Source organism: Mugil cephalus, chromosome 2 (genome assembly GCF_022458985.1).
Source record: "Mugil cephalus isolate CIBA_MC_2020 chromosome 2, CIBA_Mcephalus_1.1, whole genome shotgun sequence".
Classification (NCBI taxonomy): domain Eukaryota; kingdom Metazoa; phylum Chordata; class Actinopteri; order Mugiliformes; family Mugilidae; genus Mugil; species Mugil cephalus.
Genome location: NC_061771.1, coordinates 25,435,598 through 25,462,703, shown reverse-complemented (window position 1 = coordinate 25,462,703; position 27,106 = coordinate 25,435,598). Strand labels below are relative to the sequence as shown.

Below are 27,106 nucleotides of genomic sequence, written 5' to 3'. Positions count from 1 at the left end.
TCACTTTATTTTCATTTAAACCAACACACATAATCAGAATGATTATCAATGCTCTGAGCATATTGCACAAACACATGAAACAGGCCACAAAAGTGGCACGGCGTGGTCCTAGAGATGTGGCTCTTAAAATCGCCTTTGGGTTGGTGAGGTGATTCAGAGTCAGAGGTCAGGGGATGGTTTGACACCAACTACAAGAAGAACAGAGGCAAATCTTTAGTGCTCTAGTTGGGTTTGTTTTTAATGCAGGTTTGATTGAAAACACATAAGTAGATCACGTTTCTTTGTTTAAAGCAGGCTAATGAGACATTGTGTTACCGCATATCATGCAGGCAGCGCAGATTACCCGTAGGTGGCTTAAGCTAGCTACACAAAGGTTACCAGACACGGCTAGTTTTAACTCACAAGTTAGATCGTTTTCATATTCTTGCGTTTAATGATTGAAACCATTCGAAATCATTGCTTTATTACGTAAACGATGTGCTTCATGTAAGCAAAGTAAGGCATTAGCTCACAAAACATTAGCAGGACAGAGAGACAACATACCTGTCCTGGAGAGGACTCAGCGAAGAAAGGAAAGAAAAGCCGCTTTACGACTAGTACGTACAGTCAATGCTTTGCGACAGTGGGAGGAGCTGTGGACGGAGGTGGGTGGGGTCTGAGGTCAGGGGTCATGGACTAAGGAATGACATTTCTACAATAATAATAATATAAATAAAAACGATATTAAAATAATATCTGACGGCATTCAATAAAGGCGGATATTTCTAGCGATCCTGTATAAGCGACCGATACAACAAATAACCATTAATTTTTTTCGAATCTCAAAGTGCCGAATCTTGCAGCAAAATTGTCGTTACATTAAAAACCGAAATAAGATCATTACAAATCTAGTCTAAATGAAATAAAATCAAACCTCTTTATTGCGCAGTGTCAAATTGACAGTCATCCTCATAGCACGAAATAACTTCCAATTGAAATACATCAGTTTGAAATTCGTTTCGAGCGGCATGAAAATTTGAGGAAAATCGGCAGGCACCAAACAATAGATTAATTTTCTTGCCAGTTTCACATCCACTGTTAGACCGGGTTGGCATTTAACCGCTTGTTTATACAGGATCGCTAGAAATGTCCGCATGTATTGAATGCCGTCAGATGTTATTTTAATATCGTTTTTATTTATATTATTATTATTGTAGAAATGTCATTCTTTAGTCCATGACCCCTGACCCCTGACCCCACCCACCTCCCTCCTCAGCTCCTCCCACTGTCGTAAAGCATTGACCGCGGGTTTTCTGCTCTTTCTCCGCTGAGTCCTCTCCAGGACAGGTAGGTTGTCTCTCTGTCCTGCTAGTGTTTTGTGAGCTAATGCCTTACTTAGTTTACATGAAGCACATCGTTTACATATTAAAGCAATGATTTCGAATGGTTTCAATCATTAAACGCAAGAATATGAAAACGATCTAACTTGTGAGGGAAAACTAGCCGTGTCTGGTAACCTTTGTGTAGCTAGCTTAAGCCACCTACGGGTAATCTGCGCTGCCTGCATGATATGCGGTAACACAATGTCTCATTAGCCTGCTTTAAACAAAAAAACGTGATCTACTTATGTGTTTTCAATCAAACCTGCATTAAAAACAAACCCAACTAGAGCACTAAAGATTTGCCTCTGTTCTTCTTGTAGTTGCTGTCAAACCATCCCCTGACCTCTGACTCTGAATCACCTCACCAACCCAAAGGCACTTTTAAGAGCCACATCTCTAGGACCACGCCGTGCCACTTTTGTGGCCTGTTTCATGTGTTTCATGTGTTTGTGCAATGTGCTCAGAGCATTGATAATCATTCTGATTATGTGTGTTGGTTTAAATGAAAATAAAGTGAACTAAATGCATTCCTTTTGTCTTTACTGTCCAGGCTCTCATTTCATTGCGCCTCATATTTGTTTATAATAGTCTTATATCCACAACACCTCATTTGCACTAATTTACCTAAAGCTGACAAATAACACCTATTAACATTGTGCATATGGGGTAAAGATGCCAGACTCAGGACTTAGTTCATTGCACCTTTTAATTACTCATAGTAACTTATATCTGTTAATAATAGTGTCATATTCTTGTCACTTTACTTAGCGCTGACAAATAGCACTTATGATATTGCATAGCTGTTTATAACTGCGCTGTAGGGAGATGTATACATTATTATAACTTTATTACATATACTTATAACTACAGATATAAAGCACTATAGGCGAAGTCAAAACTCATTATGCATCATTATACACATTTAGCAAAGCAAAGTAGTTATGATGCATCATAAAACTAACAAGTGACTAGGCAGATATTGACATATTTATAATGCACTATTCAGATTAAAATTATAATCATTCATAACCAGTTGTCATAATGCATCATGAAGTTGGTTATGACGACTTGTGAATATGTATAGATGGTAATAATGACCATTATAATGCTTTATAGACACCTTATAAAACATGAGTGCATTTATAGGGCATTATAAATACAACCTTCATAGAAAGTGTTACCGAGGAGGTTTGTTTTAGTGTTGCTTCCCAACATTTACAGAAAAACTTTGTCTTAGTTGTGCAGATGTCAATAAACACACATAAAGAGGAGTCTGCTGCATCTCTGACCTATTTTGTTTCCCATCTACAGAGTACAGCATCTCCAGCATTGGGTTCAGGTTGTAATATTGGAAACACAAACATTTGTCTTTAACACAACAGTCATAAATGCAAATACATGGCGACTTATTGACCGAAGAAAAAGTGATGGCCTTCATTGCAATGATTATGAGGTTTTCTGATGCTTTTAGATTAATTAGTGCAATCTTAAGTTGAAACTCTATTGCAGTGGTTTGTTGTGGAGCAGACCCATTAATCAAATAACCACCTACAGTGTGCAGAAGGAAAGCTCGTTTAAAGCACCGAGCAGGATGAAGTGTCGGCGAAGCGTACGGATTCTCTGGCGTTTACACCATCCGCTCCGTTATTTGTGCATTTAATCAAAGAGTATTCAGTCACTTCCTATGTGAGCTATTCAAAAATATGAAAGCGGAACCCTTGCTGTCATTTACATAATGGCTAAAATAAAAAAATAAGAGCAAAATAGATAATCAGTTGGCCACGGACAAAAAGAGAAAAAAAAACTCAGCACTTGTTAAAGGCATTGAAATACTTTAAAAGAGAAAGAAGTGAAGGACATGTGAAGTGTTTTAATTGACTTTTTTTCCCCCAAGTGACAGAACCAAGGATACATCTAATTTTCATTTGGTTCTAAACAAAGTTTTTTTGGTTTTGTCTTGTTTTTTTAAATCAGAAAATTCCCTTTTTCCTCCAAGGAGAATCATGTATTTACACCGTCAGATAAAACACTATTCCATGTACCAAAACAAATTAATTTTTGAAATTCAGGTCAACAATTTGGGTTCTTCCCCTGGGTGTTTAACATGATTAAATTTTCTGTGAGATAAATGATGTATAAGTACATATAAATGGTCTCCGGTGTGCACATTATTGCACTTTATTGCAAACTATTCTGCCTGGTACGTCACTCGAAACAACAACTAAGTACTTAAGCGAGCCAAGAGGAAGCCATGAACTTGCACGTGAAAAACCCGCTCAAAATCCCATTATTAAGGCTGATTTAGGGTACTGCGGGACATAGATAACGTAACACTGCAGGTAGGCCATGCCTGTGCGTGCCATTTATACTTGTGCGCTCGTCAGCCTGGCTCACTCTGTAAAAACTAATCTTTGTTTGGACTTCATGCTTCACTTTCAATTATAGCGACTGAAACTTTTGGAGAAATTTCACCAAGGGTGAGTCTTACAAATGTTTGTATCTCTGAACCTCCTCAGTTTACCTTGTCTCGATGTGTTCCATCTTTATTAACCCAAAACTATCGATTTGAAAAAGAGAAAAGAGTGCAAAGGCACTCTGTAGTAGAAAAAGTATGAGTAGCCTTTAAGCATGGCAAAACTGGTTAAAAGTGTCCCCGAACCTCTCTTTAGGGATATGTCCCTTTGTCAGTGTGTTTTTAATTAATTGGGTTTTGGTAACCTACTAGCTGTTAGTCGCATAATGACATAATGGAAAGGCTCCACCCACTAAGCACCTGCTGGTGCCCTTTTTAAACTTTGTCCTACTTGAAGTCTCCGTGGGTACCCTAAGCCCTTTGTGTCTTCTCAATCAATTCAAAAATTGCAGTGATGCAGAAGCAGAAACATGCTACTACCAAGCTGACCAATCACAGCTCTTGTGGTCTGTGTCATCTCTTTACCGTCAGGGTTTTGGGGGTGATGTCAGACCCTAGTGCAGGACAGTAGGAGATGAGGCAGGAGTTCAAACAAAAAAGTATGAAATGACGGCAAGAAAAACAGAAAGTGCTGCAAAGATGGCAGGTAGTCCAAACACAAGAGAAAAAACAATGAGAAACATGAACATAGCAGGATGACAAAAAAAAAAAAAAAAATGACACATCAGAGGGAAAGGCAGGGCTACATATACACACAAGTGGGCAGAGGGGTGACAAGACAGAGGTGAAACTCATTAGGGTGGAGCACACAAGGAGAAACCAATGAAACAATCAAGGGAAGGCACAGGGCGTAACACTAGACAGGAAACCAAGGAACTTAACAAAATAAAACTCAAAACATGCTCACAGTAACTGACACAGACACCGAATAGTGACGGTTACATTTCTGGGGAGTTGCACACCACCAGGATATGGCGTCAGGGTCTGCGTAGGGTCTGGGCCTAAACCGCCTATCATTGTCACAAAACAGGCTGCAGGATCCCTTCCCACAGGGCATCCACTGGCATATGCTTTTTGGTCAATGTCATGAAATAAACACTCTGGCTCTGGTATGAACTGATGATCTTCAGGTGCATCCTATATGTTTCAATATACGTCTTACGGTGGACGAGTCCTAAAATCGTTGCACGTATATACTGCAGGTGTGTGTCATCTTTATGCATCAATCTCCAGAGCACAAGACAATGGAAATAATTACCTTGAGTTGGATGTTCTTAGATCATCTGCCAGTCGTCAGCAATGAAAGCCTGCAATAAACAGAAAGGGAGAAACGAGCTGAATCAACCATCAGTGTCATCCACGGAAGAAAGGGGCAGGTCCCCCGCCTGACACACAACGCAGAGTGTAGGATAATTAGAAGAGAGTGCTCCTGATTGGTGCGTTTGTCTACATCAAAGAGAGCTAAATACAAAATGAAGCAGCTGGGCTGGCTTTACATGGAGGAACAAAACAGAAAGGCACAATTATAGAGATACGACATGAATGGAATAACCGCGGGGATGTGCAAATAGATGTTCACGTAATAGATTCAGCTCATATGGTGAACTGGCAGCTTCCAAGTATTCTGTGGGATGTAATAAAACAGCCTGGTGGTATTCATTATCCGGCACGCGTCAGTTTAAGCTGAAAACGTTCGGGTGGGTTGCTGTAACAGAGAGGTTAGAAAAGTGAGGATATCATGTGAAGGCCAATAGTCGTACTCCGAGGCAGGCCAGCTCTGAGAGAGGAGAGCAAATGTGTAAGATTCTGACTTGTTACTTTCCTAAACAAGCACCATCTGACTGCACAGTGTGAGGCTGCAGCAGCAGCGAGAAACTCCCTGGCATGAATCAATGTAATGGGATCAGCGTGACACAGAGTATGAGGGCAAAAAAAAAAAAAGAAAAAAAAAAGAAAAGCCGAGAACACTTCACTTCTCCTCTTGTGCAGTAGATATTTGGGGTAAAGAAGGATGATGAGGGCAGAAATTGAAGGTTTTTCTCGGGGAGGAGTTTGCTCTCTAAAATATTTGGTGCTAGTAGTGTTGTTAAAACCATAAAACTGTCATGGCCACTGTCAAGGGCGCTTATCCTACATTGGTAAATTGAGAAAAAAAAAAAGAGACAAAAAAATGGCTCATTCCTAATGGTAATTTTTAGTTATTTTAGCCTTTTCAGGCCTTAGGTTGAGTCTTCTATTTCATCTCGATCACATTTGAACATTAGAAATTTTCTATAGAAGCCTTATCCTTCCAAAGAAGATTAGCATTGTCAAACTAGTTCTCCAGGTCTGTTCTGCACCATTCAGTACGTTTACATGCACGTGAAAAAAAACAAAACAGATTATTGCCTTAATCAGACTTTAACTGGACAACTTAAGTGCATATAAACATGTTACTCCGACTAAAATGGGAGTTCTCCTTATCCACCCAGATAATGCGATCGGAAATATATTTTCTCCAGCATGTATACACCTTAATCGGACAATAACTGGACAACATGTGTGCACATGCTCCACAAACTGTGCATGTAAACGCACTGACTGGCATGAGTCGGACCGCTGGAGAGGAGAGGTCACTCTCTGATCCCACTGATTGCTGACCACCTTGGAGAATTCATGCATGAGAACCAAACCAGAACTAAACTGAATGACTTTAAAGAGATGAAACCGAAGGCTCGGTTCATTTTAGACTTTAAGTTAACCTGACCATTCAAGTATGTCAACATTTTCTCAATGACACGGTCATCTAGAATGAATAAACGATAGAACAACTTATCAGCATGATCTAGGAGAAACCATCTCTTTATGGCACACGCAGCGCTTCCTGTTCTGAAAGCTAATATTATTTCTCTTTTGATCTCCCTTTAAAGCAGTCATCAAGACTAAGTCATCATGTTAAAGCAATCATAGGCCATTAGCATTATATCTATATCAGGAAAAGTTTACAATAAGATTTCTAGCCACCAAATTAATGCAAGGCCACCACTTATCTTTTAGTTTTGTCTCTCTTCCATTAGGTTGAATGAAATAGCTCCCACTTAGAGCAGATTATATTTGACTGAGCCACGGTCTGAAGTCATTTTATAAAGATTTTGCACATGGTTGAGAAAAGTCTTTTTTTTCAATCATTGCTCTAAAATCTCTAACCGGAATGTGAGTTACACCAACTCAGGGTATTTCAGTTTTACTCACAGCCTCCGTGTTTTCTGTCGGTGTGAATCTGAGGAAGAACAAGCTACACTGAAGTAAAGATGCTTCACAATGTTTCCAACTAAAGAACTGCCAACAGTCTCTCACGGGAACACAGGGTACAACGCCACACACAGCACCTTTGCCACATTCACAAACAGGGCTCTGTCGGTTAGTTCTAGCCTCTGTGTTGAAGGGATGTACACAACAATGCGCTGTACTGCAATTATGAAGTGGCTTTCAGCTGGAGGGAGAAATGGTGAGAGTCTACTCAACAGGTGGGGAAACAACAGAGAACCACATCCTAGGTGAGGATTTAGACTCCAGACAACACCTCGTTGCCCCGTCTAAATACCACCACTCAAGGTATCACCAAGTATTTTCAAGAGCAATCCCTAAAGGTTTTTTACTGGAGTAAGCTGACATATCTGACTCTAACTGTTCTATTTTAAATGGTGTTAACCCAAAGTCTTTGCGATAAATAAATTCAAAGAGAATAAACTTCATAATAACTTCGCCCCAGAAACAAAACATAAATAAAACCAAACCAAATAGTTAATCAAATAGAAAAAAAAAGAATACCATAATACCACAATAGAATTACAATCATAGAACAGATGCAGTCAAATTTATAAATAAATTGATTGATTGATTGATTGACAACAAATCCAGCAATAGAACAAAGATCAAGAAGACTTAAAAGCCAAGGTAAAGAACTAAGTTTTAAGCCGTGATTTAATAGAGTCAATGAAGGGGGCAACTCTGACAGATATTATAATGTGGTCCAATATTTCAAAAAGTACTAAATGAGTGAACATTTGGGAGATCAAGAATTCTGTAGTCCTGTGGCATTGCACGTTTAGATAATGCATTCAATCCTTCCGCATTCCTCTCAAAAAGTAAACTAACCTTTAGTTAGTAATAATTAGTTGAGTAAATTGAAGTCTTCCACCCCCTCTGTCATTTAATTCACTTCAGATATCAGCCCCTTCATTTGGACGCGGCTCCAATAAATCTGTGTGTGTGAGACACATTGTCTCTTTATTGATGTTGATGCACTCGTAGGCTCTAATTATGTAAATCCTTGACCTGTTTTCAAATCGAGTTCAGCTTTGAGCTAATTTGACAACAACTGTTTAGATCATCGTATTAATCGGCAGCACAGCGTGAAATGTGAAAATTAAAGTCGTATTAAGTTGCTGAGATAAAAGATTATAGCTGATCTTTGAAACATGTCGAAAATACAGTATTTATTGTTTTCTTCGATCAGTCATGTCTATGGTAAAAGTCAGGGTTTGTATTAGTTAAACAACCCGAACTACCTTCTTATGGGTAGGGAACAACTACTAGTACCACAACTACTATCCTGTCTTTGTGATACATTACAGGGTAACACAAAGGGTGCAAAAGCTATAATTGTGTGCCCATACATGGACTGAAAGTGTGTTTCAGCTGCAGTAATAATCTCCTCCATTTACACCAGCCAATTTCTTTGTAAGAAGCTTTAAACAGTGGCAGATGGCTGCTTACGAAGACGACCCCTTGCAGCCGTATGAAAGTGCAAGTAAAATTTCTATCTTTACATGAATAGTTTATTTCCCTAAATCCAACCTAGCCATAACTGAAAACTGAAATTGCATTCAAAGAAATGGAATAGGTGGATTGCAAATGAAAAATGCTTGACACATCTTAGAGTTGTACAAATGTGCTAATGCTGACGAACGTTGTTTCATGTATTCAGTTGAAAACTAGCTCCCATCGGGCGAGAGGTGGGGTACACCCTGGACATTTCACCAGTCTTATAACACATGTGATACAAGTCTTTCATGGTTTACCTTCCCATTTCTTATACCCACAGTATGTGCAAATGTATTTTCAGAGTTGATGCACATTTTGCGAAATCTGTCTTTTGCTCACATTTAAACATCTTGAAGTGTTTTGAAGGTCTGCAGAAAAACATAATTTAAAGAACAAACCTCGACTTCACTGTAAACAAGCGATAGACGCTCTGAGTCAGCCATAGAACGTTTCCCACAGAGCCAAACATCAAGACACCAGCGGATGACTCCTGCTGCGTCAAACCCATGAACTGCTGAACCCCTGCAGAGTCATGGCTCTGTTTCATCCTTCACTGAGCCATCGACACACACACAACAATTTGTATGACTTTACTTCTCAGGATCTCCCACTGATTTTGATGCATTAACCCTTAACATGCTGTCGAGAGAAATCCAGTTCCCAACTAATGCTTTGATTTGAGCATTTGAACACTGGACAAAAATTGCCTCTTTGATGAATAAATGGCTTCTATAAATGATGCATGGCTCTTCGAAGAGGCGACAGACAGAAGATCGAGGGGTGAACATCCAGCTCTTCCCTCCGGTGTGCAAAGAGCAAATTAAACTTGCTGAATACTGAAATTTTGCTTCTTGCAAGTGTTTGTTGAATAATATCTACAAATGCTCTGTATGCGCCCTTGTTAGAGGTGGATCTATTTCAAGTGGGTTTTATCCTCCGCATTTATTTTTCTGCTGCGAGATTCGGATGTACCCATTTTCAAAATAAAGTAACCTGCAAATGGGATTTCTCGAAGACAGTAAATAATGTGTTTTAAACATGCCTGGCTGTTGGTTTTGACAGGTAATTGAATAATTACTGATGGTAAATCGTTGGAAAGATGGACCTACGTCACTACTGCCAGCAGTGCATTGCCTGATATACGATAATTATCATATTTATATGATAGCTTTAGGGCCTGTACGATGAGCGATAATTAGTTTTTAAAAAAGGACAGGTGCACTGACACCGCAACAAAGTGATAAGTGAACCTGAGTTTGGACTCAGGGGAAAAAGGTATTATTTACCTTTTCTTATTAAAAGAAAAGCAGCACAGAACTGGCAAAGATGTGCAATTGACTCGGAGGGAAGGTACGTTTAGGTGCATCGTGAATAAGGCAGTTCATTCAAATGGGTACGCGTCTGTGTCTAATTCTTGGGTCATTGCAGTTCCATGCACATAGAATAGCTTTGTTTTTAAATGTACTGCCCTAGTGTGTGATTTCTCAAGTTGTTTTAGTACATACAACAGGTGCTCACATCCTCCTGTTGACGGCAGATACAATGAGACGCTGTAACGACAAGCCTTTGCCTGATTTTAGAACGCCAAGTCAACCACATTTCGAACTGCTGCTTTCAAACAATACTCAAATGACATATGATGTGATCATAAACAAATAGTTTGTTTTTCTCCTGCTGCTGCCTTAAGAAAACACTGGTCCTTTGGCTGTCTTTTCACCTGGCACATTAACCGCGAAAAATATAAAATGAGAGCAGGAATCATCAAGGCATTAAAAAGGCACATTCAGTCACACCAATCATCACCTATAAATGGTGCAATTTACGTTTTCTGAATTTCAAAATGCAAAGACATAAGAATTTTCAATAATATTTGTGCAAATCGCTTTTTCCTTACCACCAACTCAACCCCTTCTTCCACTTGTAGTAGTACCACCACTCGCTTGCTATCCTGCATTAAATCCAAAGCACAGCCACTTGGATTTATAATGGGCTCAATGCGCCTTTCCATCGAATCCTCGGCCATTTCCAAACTTGTTCAGAGATGCTTCATTTGCACGGTTACATTACGCCTGGAAATGTGCAAAACCCAAATATTGCAATACAAAACTGACTATGGAAACACCTACATTTCGGACAAACTATCAAATATATAACTAAAGTGTCTTAACTAAATCTAAAACACTTTTAAGCTTTCATGAGGTGTTTTTTCAGACATATCGATATAACAATTTATTGGAAATGTGAAATGGAAACACTTTTTTGGCCCCTTCTCCATCACCAGAGATGATGCAGGGGGTCATGTGACCAGTTCATTTGAAGTCCATCTTCAAATGCTAAGCTTGACGAGAATTTAAGAGAATTATGGGATATTGTGAGACGAGAGTTTATGAGACTTACAGCTCATTCGCAAAACACCTTTCAATGGAAGGTGAATTTAATTAACGGAACTTTTTCTTTTTTCTTTTTTCTTTTTTTAAATATAGTTTGCAGTACCAAGGCCAACATGTGCACATTTCATTTCCCCTAAATGAAATTCAGAGGAAAATTAGAGGCTGTTGAAACTAAAATTTTCATTTCATATTTTATGTCCCACCCTTAATATATTTATAAAATACAGAACACGTCTGCAGAGCATGGGAAATAAACAACAGTCCGAGTTAATGCTATTTGTACTTTGGAATATTCACCTCTGTCCAATAAAGGAGGAAGTGGCAGAATTAGACAACTGGAAAATGTTCCTCAAGTTTAAAGAATCCTTTTAGTCGCATAGCAACGGCTCCTCTCACAAACAACTTATCCTCAAGGTATTTGTGCCGTGCCGCGGGCTAAAAACAGATCCACCCCGCGGACACGGAGTGCGAGACGCACTTGATGATGAGCTGCAGCGTTAATAGCAACGAGAAGCTCACAATGCCCACTGCCTCCTGGCAGACAATGAATGTAAGGGACAGAGTCCTGGAGCCCTCAAAAAGACCAAGCGGAGACGAGAGAAGACAAGACGGGTGTAGAGAGAACAAGTGTGCCGAGAAACTGCAAGGTAATGACTGTAATTCAACTTTACCTCCTGGGTAAGTGAGTGAGAATGAAATTTTAAAGCTTGAATGAATGAGAGCAGGCAAGAAGGGGGAGGCCAACCACAGGAGAGTGGCGTGCCTGACAACTTGTGGGGAAAAATGAAGGAAAGAAACGGAGGTAGAAGAGTGAGGCAGAGGTGGCTGAGAAAAAAATGACGAGAGTAACCGAATGGATTTGATGGAGGTGCGGCACAAGCAGAAAGATGGATACAGGTGAAAGAAATGCCTCCTCCGTCCTTGGCTCACATGTGAGTCACCACCCGTCACGCCTCCCTCAACACAAACGCACTCATCCTCCACCGCGATGCTCACAGTCACACACCAGTCCAACGCACAGACATTAATCACTGCTACAGTCTCTAGGAGGGAATCCATCATGTGTGTTTCCCTCAGGGCAGCGGATCTTCTTCCGCTTCACCTCAGCACCCACACTGGGTAAATGGAGATTCTCACCCCGGAACACAAAAGCCGCTGTCTGAGGGTGCGTTTGGCTGTGTGTTTTCATGCTGAGTCAATGCACCGTGTGGCCACGTGTACGGAGCATCGGCTGTGTTTCCACAACAGTGACAGAAGATGACATATCAGAACCACGCAATCGGTAATGGGATCCATGGCTCTTTAAAGCGAGCTGGATCTTGAGGATCCGTTCCTTAGAAAGAGCCGTTCAAAAGATTTTCATATTTATTTATTTATTTTTAAGATTCAAGCCTGGGGGTAACTTATTTAATCCTAAGAATATGCGCTGTGATCGAGTTAGATTTGGATCAGCAGGAGGATGTGTATTGGTGGGATATTTGAGTCCATCTATATCAGAAATCCACATTCAAATAGACTGATGCTTTATTTGTCATGTGAGAAATCCAGTGTCGGCTGTTGGTGAAATTTGGTGGGTGGGCTCCACAATTCATGTCAAATGACAAATGTTTCAATTCCTTGTTGGGTCCACGCTATATCACCTACAAAAAACGATACAGGAAAGTGAGTTATTTGAACATCATTTGGCCAATGTGATCCCAGTTTCTTAACTACCAATTTTTCCTCCAAAGACATTGAGGAAAATGGATTAGACAGCTAATAATCCACCTTGTACCTGGTTTCACCAAAACTATCTATTGTAAGTTATTTTAAAAAATAGCTTGGGAAGGCTTAGCCCTATTAGCCCATTTATACCAGCCGTCCCTGGAGAAATCAGTAAGCACCTAACCAGGAATCAAACCCTGGTCCACTGCCAGCTCCGTCACCAGCACCACCTCAAAGCAAACAGGAACGTCTCAGCAATAAATACATAAGTAAATAAATAAGAAATAAATAAGAAAATAAAATAAAAGGAATAAAAGAACATCACAAAAATGAGACTCGGCTCCCTTTGTTCGTTTTAAAGAGTCGGACATTAGATTTGGTTCGTTCACAAACATCAAAACTCTACACTCAATACCTCTGAATAAATCATTTGTAGGTTAGAGGCCGATCCAACCCCTTCTTAACATTAACCTCTGCACAATTCACATTGTGAATCTGAAGGTCATTCTGAGATGTGGAAAAAAAAATCTAATTGCAGGTATTGAGTCGCTAACAGACCGTACTTAAGTGAATTTCAAGTGTCCTTAACAAAAACTCTCCAACTGAAGAAGCCATTTGGATGAGAGCCGGAAACTCAATCAAATCAAACTTCCTTTGTTTTTGCTTTGGTTTTGGACAGGAAATAAAAGTGTGTGTCTTGCTACTTCTTTGCTTGACAAGTAAATAGAATCCTCTCACTCAGCCTGAGCAACAAATATCCCTTTTATTCAGCGCCTCACACCCCTTCACTGATGAGAGTCTCTTCTCTGCTCTAATAGTCTACCAGAGGTTTCATCCTCAGCTCCCCTTTTGTCACTACTCTTTTATTTCCCCTCACCTTTTCCCGCTTCTTGTACCACCTCTCTCTCTCTCTTTCACAATTCGCAGTACATTTTTGTATCTCTCTTTTTTTTTTTTTTTTTTTTTTTTAGCTCATTTAGCTTCCTCCTTTGTTTTCCATTACGTCCTTCTTTACTGTTAAGGTCTGGCTGCAATGCGTTGTACTGTAACATGAACGACCAGGACCCAAACTAATAAACTTATTTAAGATGTAAGGAATTAAAACAGTTTCACTAATGCTGAAGGTGTATGGAGAAATAAAGATGCAAATTGCCAGGGATGCTAAACTCATAGATAATAAATAATCTACTTTAACAAAATAATTTATGAACAACTTGAAACGTCTTGATTGATGGAAACTTTTTCTTAATTTTCTTTATTGTCTACTTGCACGTGTTTTCTCAAGCTGCAGTGCGTTGAAACAAAAATAAGAAAACATGTTGGCTAAGACAAAGATGGAAAAAGCCTTTCTTTGAAACAGCTCTTCTTGGTAGCAAACAAGCAACACTAACACAGTTACGGTTACGCATAGACATAGGGAGGAGGCCAGGGTGGATGGATGGGTGTGGAAAATGTCTTGCAGGTTTAGATTTATGGCCCTTCTCCCCCTAGTTGTTGATGCTAGTGTGTTTAAGCAATCACTTCCATGGTTTTAAAAGAAACCGACGATTAAACTTAAGCAAACCCTGGAGCCCAAAACAGTTAGAATTATCATTATTGCATGAAGGAGAAACTTTAAAACAGAGCTATTGACACACCTGTGAGAAGAGTGTGAGCTGCAGGTTCTACAGAGCAATAACAACGATGAATAAAACATGAACAACTTAAACAAGCTGTCATACTTTCAGTATTTTTATGATTCCAAGGAGAAATATTGTGCCTCCTGCTAGCTTTCAGTTCTCATTACATGACACTCCCCTACACAAAATTAAAAGTAAATAAATATACAAACAACAACAACATCAACAACAACAAAAAACTGGTGATTGGGTGCCGGGCCAACACAGTGCTTTCAGTGAAATTCGCTTCATATTTCACAGCAGGAAGCTCCGGGACATAAATCATCTTCTGGCAGTCTAGATGCATGGGCGCACTCGCACACACTAACACGGCGTTTGTGTGTGCCGTGTTTGTTGTTGTTGTACATGAGCACCAATCCAAAGGTCAGGCTTATGAAAAGCCGTGTGCTTTTAGCCATCCCATCAGCCAAAAATGTGGAGCATTTCCAGTCACCGCGCTGAGGAGGGGCTCAAAAAGAGTGTCACTCACCGTGTTTGGGATAGCGACAGCATTCATATTTGAAAAATTAGTTGACACTTTCAATTACAGCCACGGCGTTCCATAATTACAGCCTAATTAGAGAGTGAGAGGATGGAGTGTGCGGCGCCATTTGCATGTTGGGCATTTAACTGACACTGAGAAACGGCGGGGAGCTATAGGCACCGGCTCTCTGCTGCTACAAGGCATTCGGCTGCCAGTTTTTACCCGAGGTGTGCCGGGGTCCACGGAAGTAGTACTTTGAGCGAATGACCCAAATGTATTCTTTCATTTACACCAATCACCCACAACATTATGACCACTGACAGGAGAAGTGAACAACATTGACCATTTTGTAACAATGCAATGTTCTTTTGGGAAATGTTCACACCTGGCATTCTTGTGGACGTTACTTAGACATGTAGCACCCAATGAGACCAGACCAGACCAGGCACCCCATAGCAAAGACACTCCTTGATGGCAACAGCTATCCCCAGGATGGCTGGTTTAGGAACAACTAAAAAAAAAACAAAAAAAAAACATGAAAACAGCAAAGGGTGTTGACCTGACCTCCAAATTCACTACATCCCAAACTGTTCAACTATTGGTAGGATGCGCTGGAACGAGCCTGATCCACACAGGCCCCTCCCCTTAACCCACTGGACACCCTTCATTCTCTGATGAGTCACAACTGTTTCGGAGGCAGACAAACACAATTTTAGGAAAGTGGTCATAATGTTTTGCCCGATCGGCACCTTTGCAACCATACAGTACTGGGTATTATGGGTATTATTCAAGTGTATGCAGTATTTGTCAGGTCACGGAGACAGCAAACTGTGAGAGCTGGAACATATTTTTAGCATGATCTGCTGGTGCTGAGCCCATGAGCTTTGTTTATCATAAAAAGTGCAGAGATAAAGGTCGTCACTGACAAACGCGCCTCAATTCTGACACCGGTGTTTTTTTTTTTGTTGTTGTTGTTTTGTTTTTTTTTTAAGTTAGAGTGTGTAGTAGTTCTTAATCCGTCTGTCTATCTGTCTCCAACAGACTACTCAGGTCAGGCACGTCCTCCCTACAGAGCGTTTTATCTCAGAGTCTCAGCAGGAAAGATGGAGATAAATTGGCCGTGGCCATGAAATTCAGTCACGTGCAGACACATACACACACGCGCACACGCAGAATTTAATGCGCTGCGACGTTGTTGCCGACATAAATCATGAATGTAGCATGCCATTAGCTGGCCAGGAGCGGCCTGACCCCGTGTCGACATGGCCGTGCGGCAATGTGTGGGCGAATGGACGCAAATGAGTCTTAACAAAGTGCAATTCCATAACATGGCGCAATATCAAAAAACAAACAGGTTTTGTCAGTTCATTATTCACATCTTTAAGGAGGCCAGTCCTTAAGAATTTCATCTGTGATGCCTGATGAATGATGAAAAATTCAGAACCGGAGAGAAGCAGTTCTGGAAGTGGACAGCCACAGCCGTAATTACTTCTCCAGGGTCCTCCCTTCAAGTAGTCAGCTGTCAGAGTGTGGTGGGAGCTGGATGATGGAAATTTACAGCACTATGCTAAAGTCTATCTCATGAAATGTGTCACTTTGTGGAAAGAGTTAGTTGAGAGAAAATTCCACTTGAAAGGTGTAAGAGCGAGTTCTTTAACTGAATAAGAGCAGAAGACAATGGAGGTGTTGAACTGGATGCTCCTGATCCCTATATGGTGCAATGAGACGGAGCGAGCAATAGCACGAAGCCTCAGCTCATAAAAGTCAGATTAGCTCCTTTCCCACTGTACTGAGCTGTTACTCATAGGCATACACCGATCAGGCATAACATTATGACCACCTTCCTAACATTGTGTAGGTCTCCCTTGTGCCTCCAAAACATCAGAGAATGGACATGGGCCTTCTGAGGGTGTCCTGTGTTGTCTGGCAACACAATGTTGTTAATATCGGGCCTTTGGGTCTTACGGGTTGAGGAGAGGAGCCTCTGTGGATCGGACTTGTTCTAGTTTGTGTCACAGATGCTTGATCAGTTTGGGATGTAGTGAATTTGGATGCCAGGTCAACACCTTGTGCTCATGTTTTTTGAGTTGTTCCTAAACATTTTTTTGTTGGCTGCTGCCATCAAGGAATTTCATCACTATGGGGTGGGGGCGCCTGGTCTAGGTTGGTGCTACATGTCTAACCCTAACCCTAACCCTAGCCCTAACATCCTTATTCACTTCTGCACTCATCAGTGGTTTTAATGTTGTGGCTGAACGTTGTGTTATTTTCCTCAGACAATAGTGAGCTTTGATGAAAATGACAAAGGCCACGATACAAAATGAATAGTTTGATGTTCCATTTACTACAAAGCGTCTTGCCTTTCTACCTCGGACAATGCTGCCAGGATCTTGAATATATCTTTTCTTTTGCCGTCTTATCTTATACACCACAATACTATTTGTACTGATACATTTGTGGCTACTAACTTCCATTAACTTTATCGACATTGGTTATTCTTTACTTTGATATCTTGCTTTTAGACTTTTATATCAAGTACCAAATTCAATGTCAAACATTCCAAGGTGGAGATACGTCAAACAAACTATATTTTCTTTGACAGAAACTTTGGCTCTTTACAAGTTCCTCAAGTCTGGCTTGCATTTAAGTCCCTGTCTAATTTGGATTTAGTCAGAGGACCCAGACAGATAACTTCTCCAAGCATTCTAGTGAGTTACATTAGGATTGACGGGAGATTTAAAAAGAGTTAGAGTAAAGTTAATTATCTTTCTTTCTTCTGTTTTTTTTTTTTTTTTTTTTAGATTGCAACGACTCAAGAGTTTTATTCAAAAGTACTTTTACTTTCTTATGATGGTGCAGACGCTACAGCATTTAGGTGGACTGTGTCTTCACCTTTGTTAGGACTTCAAATCCTTGACTCGCATGTTCCTGAGCTTCACGCTTTCTGTGCCGTGGGGTGTTCAGTTGATCACTTTGCACTGATCCGTTTCTAGTGCGAGGCATCTTTATTTCCAAATTTCTTGCAAGGCAATTTCATCATGTTTAAAGAAGAACCATTGTCTGAGGAATGAAAAGAAGAAATACAACTTTCTGGGAAGCCACTTCATTTTTCATAGCCGTGTTTATTGATTTTCATATATATATATATATATATATATATATATATTTATTTTTTTACATCCAGAATTTTCAGTTTTCCTTTTCTTGCTTGAATGCGTGTATATTTGGGCTCCCTGCTGAACAACAACTCACTTCTTCTTCATCTTGTCGTGCATCAAACAATCTGATACAAGCCACCCACCTCTCTACCTCAGGCTCTTCTTCATGCTGCAAAGGCTACTCAATCTCAGTGAACACAACAGGCAGAAGCGCCTGTGAAGTAATTACATAATTACATGAATACGAACACACACCGGCCTCATGTAATCTCTAAAACAAAGGCTTGGTAAGGATATTTATGAAATTCATGTACATATCTTGCACTGATGCCTCACAAGCTTTAGGTTCGAATCCATCGGCCGACTGGGGCCTTCCTGTGTGGAGTTTGCATGATCTGCCTGTGGCTGCGTGGGTTCTCTGCGGGTACTCCAGCTTACCTTCCACCGTCCAAAGACATGCTCGTTAGGTTAATTGGTGATTCTAAATCGGCTGTGGGTGTGAGTGTTTGTCTGTGCATCTGTGCTAGCTTTGCGGTAGACTGGCGACCTGCCCGGGTGGACCCTGCCTCTTATCCAGCTGGGATAGACTCCAGAGGACAAGTGATTACTGTCTCAGGCTGGAGGCCGGATGGTGCACCAAACTGATATTCACATGTCCATAACACCTAAAAGGACTAGTACGTTGTTACATGTTAATACACAGATCAGCCACAACATTAAAACCACTGATAGGAGAAGTAAAAAAACACTGACCGTCTTGTGACAATTCATTTTTCTGTTGGGAAACTTTTGGCATTAATTCATGTGGATGTTACTTAGACATGTGGCACCCACCTACACCAGACAAGGCACCCCCACCCCATAACAGTGACACTCCTTGATGGCAGCAGCCATCCCAGGCAGGATGCAGTCTGACACAGGCACAAAAACACTTTGGGAACAACTCAACAAAACATGAAGAACAGCACAAGGTGCTGACCTGGCCTCCAATTTCACTAGATCCCAAACTGATCAAGTACCCCCGAGCCAGTTCATATGTCTTCTTGCAAGATGCTGCTTGTTTATGCACACTGTTGTAAATGATTGGTTGTTGTCGGGGACAAAGTCACAACTAATGAGATATGAGCTCTCCAATAGCAAGTCTCTGTTTGTCCAAAAAGTCTTTTGTTTTAGTAATTAGGTGAAAGACATCCATTACCAGTTTACTTCCTCATGGAAAATAATGTCTAAGGTCAGGTGGCTGTTTTGGTCTAATGATACCTTTTAGCAGAGTATTTATGTAAGCCACTGGTCTATGTGTAATCACTGACTGCTAAAAGACTGCCTGATAGATGGGATGTGTATTGGTAATGTGCCGGTTCAAGTGTCTGCGTGTTTGCTATCACATATCTTCCCCAATCAATACGTTTCCTCTCAGTAATCAATGTGTCTTGATGAGGTTAAGGTGAACGCATCTCTCACGATTCAATAAGCCGTGGTTGCCATCTGCTAGCACCGCCCTCCATCACCACCACCTATCTGTTTACCTGATTGCAAACAGGAGAAGCAAAACCTGTCATCAGCGACACGATTACCTAGAGCCAATTGCTCGGAAAAGATTGTGGTTCCACCAACGTGTGAATGCCGTTTAAACAGTGGTGATGGGGCACTTGCCAAACAGCAGAGCATAAAGTGGAAGTGGAAGTATAATGGTTAGGGAGAATGTGTGGGATGCAACAATTCCTTATTTTGTGTAGGAATGTTCCAGCTCAACTGAAAAATTAACCTTACGCAACTGACTCTCAAATCTGTTGACACAACCAAGACATAAATCATTCAGATAAGAAGGAAAACATTAGGTTGCAAACAAAATATACCAATGGCTGGTATTAGGGTTGCATTTGTTAATTTTGCATGAACACTTTAAGACCCACAGATAAAAATGGACAAAATGTGGAAATTATTTGCCATTAGTAAGTAATGATGACGCACCGCTGCTGTTGGCTGCAGGTTGAAGACCAGGGGGCCCAGGAAGACAGAGTTGTTTGGAGGAATTTGTTGGTAAAAAAAATGAAGTGAGATGTTATGAAGGTCTTCGAGACAAAAGCGCAACGTCCCAGTGTTCAGCCACACTTTGAATTTTCTCAATAGCGCAAATCACTGTGAGTTACAGTACTACAAAAAACGCGTGCTTGGTGGACTTCCTTTGTCATTGCAACAATCCTAGATTTCAAATGTATTAGGACTATGCACATGACGGCATGTTTGTTTGGTCTGTTTTCATATGCTCATGGTTCTTGTGTCAGTTTCAGAGATCTTTATTTTTATTCTTCTCTTTGGTGGCAACTATCGAAACACACCGATCCTGCCTGATATTGTGTTGGTCTCCCTTGTGCCTGCAAAACTGTTGCTGTGTGCTCTTCCTCATGTTTCTGTTGTGAGTTTCTTAACTGTTTTTGTGAGTGTACCTGTGTCAGGCTGCATCCTGCTGGGGATGGCTGCTGCCATCAAGGAGTGTCATTGATATGTGGGCTCAATCCCCACTTCGCTACCTCATTTGGTGACAAATGCTAAAACGGCAGACTGTTATTTGTGTCCTTTCTGGTTACCCATGTGTAGCTACACTATTTCTCAAACACACACACACACACACACACATACACACTTGTCTTTTTCCTGTTACATGACTCTTGCGGAAAGTTTTTGGAACCAAGCTGTGTTCCTATATTCAAGACCTGATCACCCTTGTTTATTTTTAGACCAACTGTCTGTCTGACTGGTGTCTAATAGGTGGAGCAGCAGATGGTGCGGGTTGACGGTCGTGACTTAGCAGCACGGCTTTGACATGGTGCACAAACACATTTGGTGTGTACGTGTGCTTTCTTTACATAGTGGCCAGGTTTAAAGATAGCAGCTGATACCAACATATGTTCGTCAAGGTTACCTACCTATTTCCTAGAAGTGGTGTGTAATATATGTAGTGATAGATTTTCTTTGAATGCGATTTCTAAAGCTAAACCTTGGAGACGTACCCTTCAACTTCTTCAAGTAGTACCACAGAGAGATGTTGTGTAATGAAATTCTGTGATAAATAGCATAACATCAATATTAATGGCACAGCCACAGGTGCACCCTTCCCCCAGCTAGACACGACAGTGTGCTCCGAGCTCGCCATTCATCTGTGTAAAGGCTTTCTCAGATCGGATCTGTATCTGCCCTGCAGTGAAGGATATCGGTGAGACACTGCTATTTGCTTGGGCATATTAAGTGTTCCCCTGTGATTTCTGCCTAGACTTCGCCTGCTCAAGCGCTTCAGTGCAGCCACGCATTGTTATCAGGAACGATAGGCAGCGCCGCAGAGTTTTCCGGGGGAAGAAGCGGCAGCATTCCAATGGCATTAAAGATTGTTTTAGGCTCCGAGAGAGGTGCAATTTACCCACCCCCGTGATCAAAGTTGAACCAGCGAAGCGAGATAACAGAGAGAGAAGAGAAGGGGAATGAGTTGATGGATGTAGATTGACTGCAGTGTAACAAGCGGACTGAGGTGTGGATTAAAACAGACCCGCTTACATACAAAATGACTGCAGGGAAACAAAGGGAGAGCTTTTTAGTAATTGAGTAGCCTGAAGCCAGACTGTTGTTTTTATACTACATGTTGTAACTGTTCATGTTTGTGTATGCATCATCAGATGTGTAAAAGATATCTTAGGCCTTGCAGTGTATAATATCATGAGGCTGATGTTGTAGAATTTTGACTTTCCTATTCCCAAGTCCAACGTAACCTGATGGAAGGCTGATAACATTGTTAATGCCAAGCAGACAACACAAACACAACAACCTCACCTTAGGCTGTTCATTACTGCAACCACCTTTTAAAAGGACCATATACATTTGCATTATTTATGGTCTAACACATCAACATAGATGACCTGTAGGACACCAGCCAGCACAGAACCCTGAGAGATATTTAAGCACCTCAGCAGCAGCCAAATGCTGGATTCATAAGTCACTTCATGACTCTTGGGCAGACTTACACTGCAGCATCTTTTTAAATGTTACTATTTGCAAACTGCAAATGAATTCACACTCACAATCAATTCATCTGCACATCACATCTTCCACAAGTCATTCTAGCCATGTTTATCTTACATAATTTATTTGAATGCCACATCAAACATCCACACGCTACTGTGTCGATGATCCCTTGTCTCAAACTGTTAGACATCCATCTATGGCAGCAACACTGTCTGGACGAGAGATGACTAATATTTTTAAAAGGCTTTTTTGTTGAGTTAAGGGTGATTGCTGTTGAGGAACAGAGGATGACAGATGTTTCTCCTCCAACAGCTGCATTAATCACTTCATGATGGGATGTCCACCAAGTGACCTATCTGGAAATGCCTGAAAACAAACAAACAAACAAACAACAACAAAAAAAACAACTTTGCTGATGCATATACTTGGTCATAGAATGGAACTTTATCTCTATGTCAGCAAAAGAAGAAACTCATTTCCCCTAGAAATTGTATGGTTCTAAATCACAATACTGTGGTTTGCCCACAACTTGGATTTCTATCTCATCTCATTTATGTTCGTGGTCAAGGTTGAAACAGGCTAAGCAAGGAATTCCAGACGTCCCTCTCCCTGGCAGCACATTCTAGCTCTTCCTGAGGGATCCAAAATTGTTCCCAGGCTAGGGTCAGGGTTTCCTCCCAGCTGGCCATGCCCAGTAAACCTCCAAGGGCACCGAGAAAGCATCCGAACCTGATGCCCATATCACCTCGGTTGGCCCCTTTCGATATGAAGGAGCAGCAGTTGTACTTGATATTCACTCCGTACGTCCAAGCTCCTCACCCTGTCTCTAAAGCTCACTCCAGCCACTCTTCGGAGAAACCTCATTTCAGCCACTTGTAACCACGATGCCGTCCATTCGGTCATTACCCATAGGTAGAGAGTTAGAAGATCCACTGGTAATTTGAAATTTTTACCTTACAGCTCAGCTCTTTTTACCTCAACAGCCGGATACAGTGCCTGTATTACTGTAGCTGCTGCACCAAACCAACTGACCAACACTTCTGAACCAAGATACTTAAGCTTCCTCATGTGATGCAGGAACTCACCCCTATCCGAAGAGAACAATCCACCATTTTCCGGCAAAACACCATGGTCTTGTATTTGGAAGTGCTGACCCTCATTCCAACTGCTTCCCGCTTCACCCCCCCAGTGTGTGCTGGAGGTTTCAATTTGATGAAGCCGACACAACCACATCATCTGCACAAAGCAGGGACAATGATTCTGAGGTACCCATATGGGACAACCCTAAGCTGGGCCAGATTGTTGTCCAGGTTTGGGTTGTTTGCAAGAGTGGGGATGAATATCAAGGATGGACTGAACAACATGCAAACCACACAAGCTGTTTGATAGTTAAGGTTAAGTGCAGGTTTTATGTGTTTGTGTGCTGGAGGTACTTCCCTCCGGCAAGCTGTAGCAACTTCCTGTAGTCCTTGCTTGACTTCTGGCAAACTGACAATGAACACAATAAAGGCTATCCCGCATTATCTTCCCATCAAATTCAGCGTGCACTTGTGAGCAGTAAAAGCCCAGGGCTGCTGTAGCCCGAACAAACTGCAACAACAGCATTTATCAGACAATGATAGGCTTGTTGTCCACAAGCCTTGATGGGAGCTGACAGCCTGCCATAACCATATTAAGACATCTTGTCCTCCGCCGGATTACTACAGTCAGCAAATTCCACAGAGAGTATCTCTAGTGTCTCAGAAAGGGGAAAATGTCCACTGACATCAAACTTTGATAACAAAGGATCCGTAACCTCCACCCTGGAGGTTAAACCTTATTTGTAACAAGTGCCGCTCCGACTGGAAATAAGACATTCGCCACCTAGCAGAATATACAGGCAGGAAGGAAGGAGGAGAAAAAAAAGTAAAAAAAAAAAAAAAAGTGGAGAAAGAGTACAGGATCTGAACATGAGCTGTACACAGTGAGGTTATGATCAGAATTGGAGGATAAAATGAATGGAATTAATAAAGTACGCCGCACAGTGATCCGCGAGACATGTCCTACTGATAAAATAATGAAAGGAGAGAGAGAGCAAGAGGCAGTCACGCAAAAATGATAAGAGCAAGGATTTGAACAGATACGGAGGATGGGGAGGGAAGGAATAGGAAGAGTGAGAAAATAGAAAAGAGGGGATGTTGGTAGGCAGAAAAAGAAAATTAAATGCTAGCGAGGAAAGAATCATACAAAATACTGATTAAAGCATAATTGAGGAGAGATGAGAACAAAAGGCAATGTATGAAAGTAATATTGTATTTTATCTCAGGGGAGGGGTGGTGGGTGTGCTTGGGGAGTATGCATATGTGTAGTACAGCACTTTGTGTTGCATCTTTTATGTATGAAAAGTGCTATAAAATAAAGTAAGGTTGGTTGGTTGGTTGATCGCTGGATGGATGGATGGATGGATGGATGGATGGATGGATGGATGGATGGATGGATGGATGGATGGATGGTTGGTTGAATGAGAAGGAGGAGTGGATGACAAGAAGAAAAGCAGATATAAAACTAAGTGAAGAAAAAAAAGGGAAGCAAAGAATGGAAATAGCGAAAGAAGCAAACTAAAAGAACATACAACAGAATAAAAAGGAAAATGGGGAGGAACAAGGGAGCTCAGAGAGCTAAGGGGAAGGGGGACAAATGAAGAACAGGAAATGAGAAAATCATCCGCAGAGGGCAAAGAAAACCGAGGAAGGGTGGAGTGAAAATGGATCAAGAGACAAAGGAAGGGAAGAAAGATGGATGGCTTAACAGAGAGCAATGACGTCATGCTTAGAGTTCTTGGTACGGCAGTGAGGCGACGATGGATGGAGGCCTAGAGAGACGGACAGAGGGAGGGAGCCAGGTCGTGTCAGACAAGGGGGGTAAATAACTACACTGGAAGGGTGCAGAAAAAGCAGAAGGGAATGAGATCAAGAGATGCACACAGGAAATGAGGCGAGAGGTACAGTCAGCCAAGCCGGCAGAGGTGTTTGAATAATGCCACCTCTGTGCCGTGCACCAAACACAAGATGACAGGGAGGGAGGGCAGGCTGTGACAGAAATTACAGCGAGTGTGAGGGGGAGAAAGGTGATCAAAAGAAATTCAGGGGAGTCAAACACAGAGACAGACACGGCGAGGGAGGGGAGGGAGATGGAAAAAGACTCGGAGGATGGCGTCTGGCGGGAGGAATGTATGAAGAAAAGCAGAGGGAAACGGAGGATAAAGAAGGAAACGAGGCAGAGGAAGGTGAAAGGAAGGCAGACAGAGGTTGAGCGAGGTGTGAGTAATGTTGCGTCTGCGCTGTCACCCTAATGAGACTCTGGATTTGCTTTATTGAGGCATCCTGCATCTCCCAGCAACTTTTCTGTTGGTACCAACCGCAGATTAATGTTCACGCACACATCCATAAACATACGCATCGGCCGGTGCAAATTGCAAAAGGGGGGAATACAAGCATTCCACTGTGCATAATGCTTAGTACTAGAAGTGCAATAAAGCTGTGTAATCAATATGGCATCATTTGAATTCTTGCTGCTGTGCTACAGGGTGGAAGAGGAAGACGGAGCAGACTGGGCCCAAAAGAGATGGGTTGCTGCACAATGCTGTGTCAGGGAATAGCACGGGCGAATACATACTGGAGGAAAACATTAGATTACAAGGTAACTACACTGGCCAGGCATAACATTATGACCACCTTCCTAATATTGTGTAGGTCTGCCTTGTGCCTCAAAAACAGTTGTGACTCATCAGAGAATGGACATGGGTCTTCTGAGGGTGTCCTGTTGTGTCTTGCAACCAGATGGAGGTCTTTGAGTCCTATGGGTTGAAGGGTGGGGCCTATGTGGATCATCCCCCACAGAATCAGTTTGGGATCTAGTGAATTTGGAGGCCAGGTCAACAACTTGTGCTGTTTTCATGGTTTTTGTGTGTGTTCCTGTGTCAGGCTACATTCTGATGGGGATGGCTGCTACCATCAAGGAGTGTCATTGCTATGGTGGGGGTGCTTGGTCTGGTTTAGGTGGGTGGTACATGTATAGACCCCTTTGCAGTTTGTGAACAATGTGACATTTGTTTAAGGGGAGGGGCTTAGCTGGAGGCAAAACATCTCAAACACTTTAGCCTGTAAACGGTAGTTAGTATATTTTAACGGACTGTTTTGGCAAGAATGGCTGAGGAGGAAAATGTCTAATTTAGAGAATATCCTAATACACCCTAATACACTCACTCTCACTTTTTTTTAAAAAAAAGTTAACTCTGACTGATGGGACTATATTCACTGACCCCTTCACTCTCACTCACTGCATGGACGATTTGACCAAAGAAGGACACACAGGGGACGAAGTCTGGTCTGTCTTTATCAAGTAAAGCCTCTCCAACAAATATATTACAAAAAGTAAGAGGGTAACGTAGCAAAGTAATTTAAGCTTAGAAACCCCTGAAACACGTTGCGTTCATCAGCATTAACATATAACAAGAATCCCCCAAATAATGATTGACTTACAACTCAACTGACATAATTTCAGTCAAAGTTAAGTGTAAGCCATAATGTTATCCAGGCTGAAACTGATGAAGCGTCACATATTAATCTTACCTGATATGAACAGAGAGCATTATTGTCTCCAATCCTTTCTTTCAGTCATCAAAGCCAAACCAAAGTTGTTTATGACGGACAGTGTCGTAGTGTTTTTGATTATTCAGCGTTGACATCCAAAGATACAGCAAGACGACATTCCCACGGTTTAAAGTAGCAGAGTTCGCCTCAAGTTTCCCTGTGCTTTGCCTCCAGCTAATGTTGTGACGTCACAGTGACGTAGGCCATGAAGGGGGTCTATGAGTAACATCCACACGAACACCATGTCCAAAAGTTAGCCAGCAGAACATTGAGTTGTCACTACATGGCCAATGTTTTTACTTCTTCTGTCTGTCGACTACTTCTGTTATCCATCTGTGGATATTTATTATGAAATGTATTACTTTCTGAATTTGGTGGTCTTGAGCAAAGGCTGTTGACCAGTTTGTTCGTGGGACACCAAAACACGGGAGTAGCTCTTTAAGTATATGAGTGCCGTTTTCACAAACCTAAATAGAAATGGGGTAGA

General features: G+C 41.5%; 1 protein-coding gene across 2 annotated transcripts in view; it reads right to left on the bottom strand.

The window, feature by feature from the left end:
- LOC125004104 (protein phosphatase 1 regulatory subunit 29-like) overlaps positions 1–27,106 on the bottom strand; it is a 246,391-nt gene that overhangs the window by 59,674 nt on the left and 159,611 nt on the right. For both annotated transcript variants that reach the window (XM_047578472.1, XM_047578473.1), the window contains one exon: positions 5,033–5,081. The gene's annotated coding sequence lies outside the window, so the exon portion shown is untranslated. The remainder of the gene's footprint in view (positions 1–5,032; positions 5,082–27,106) is intronic.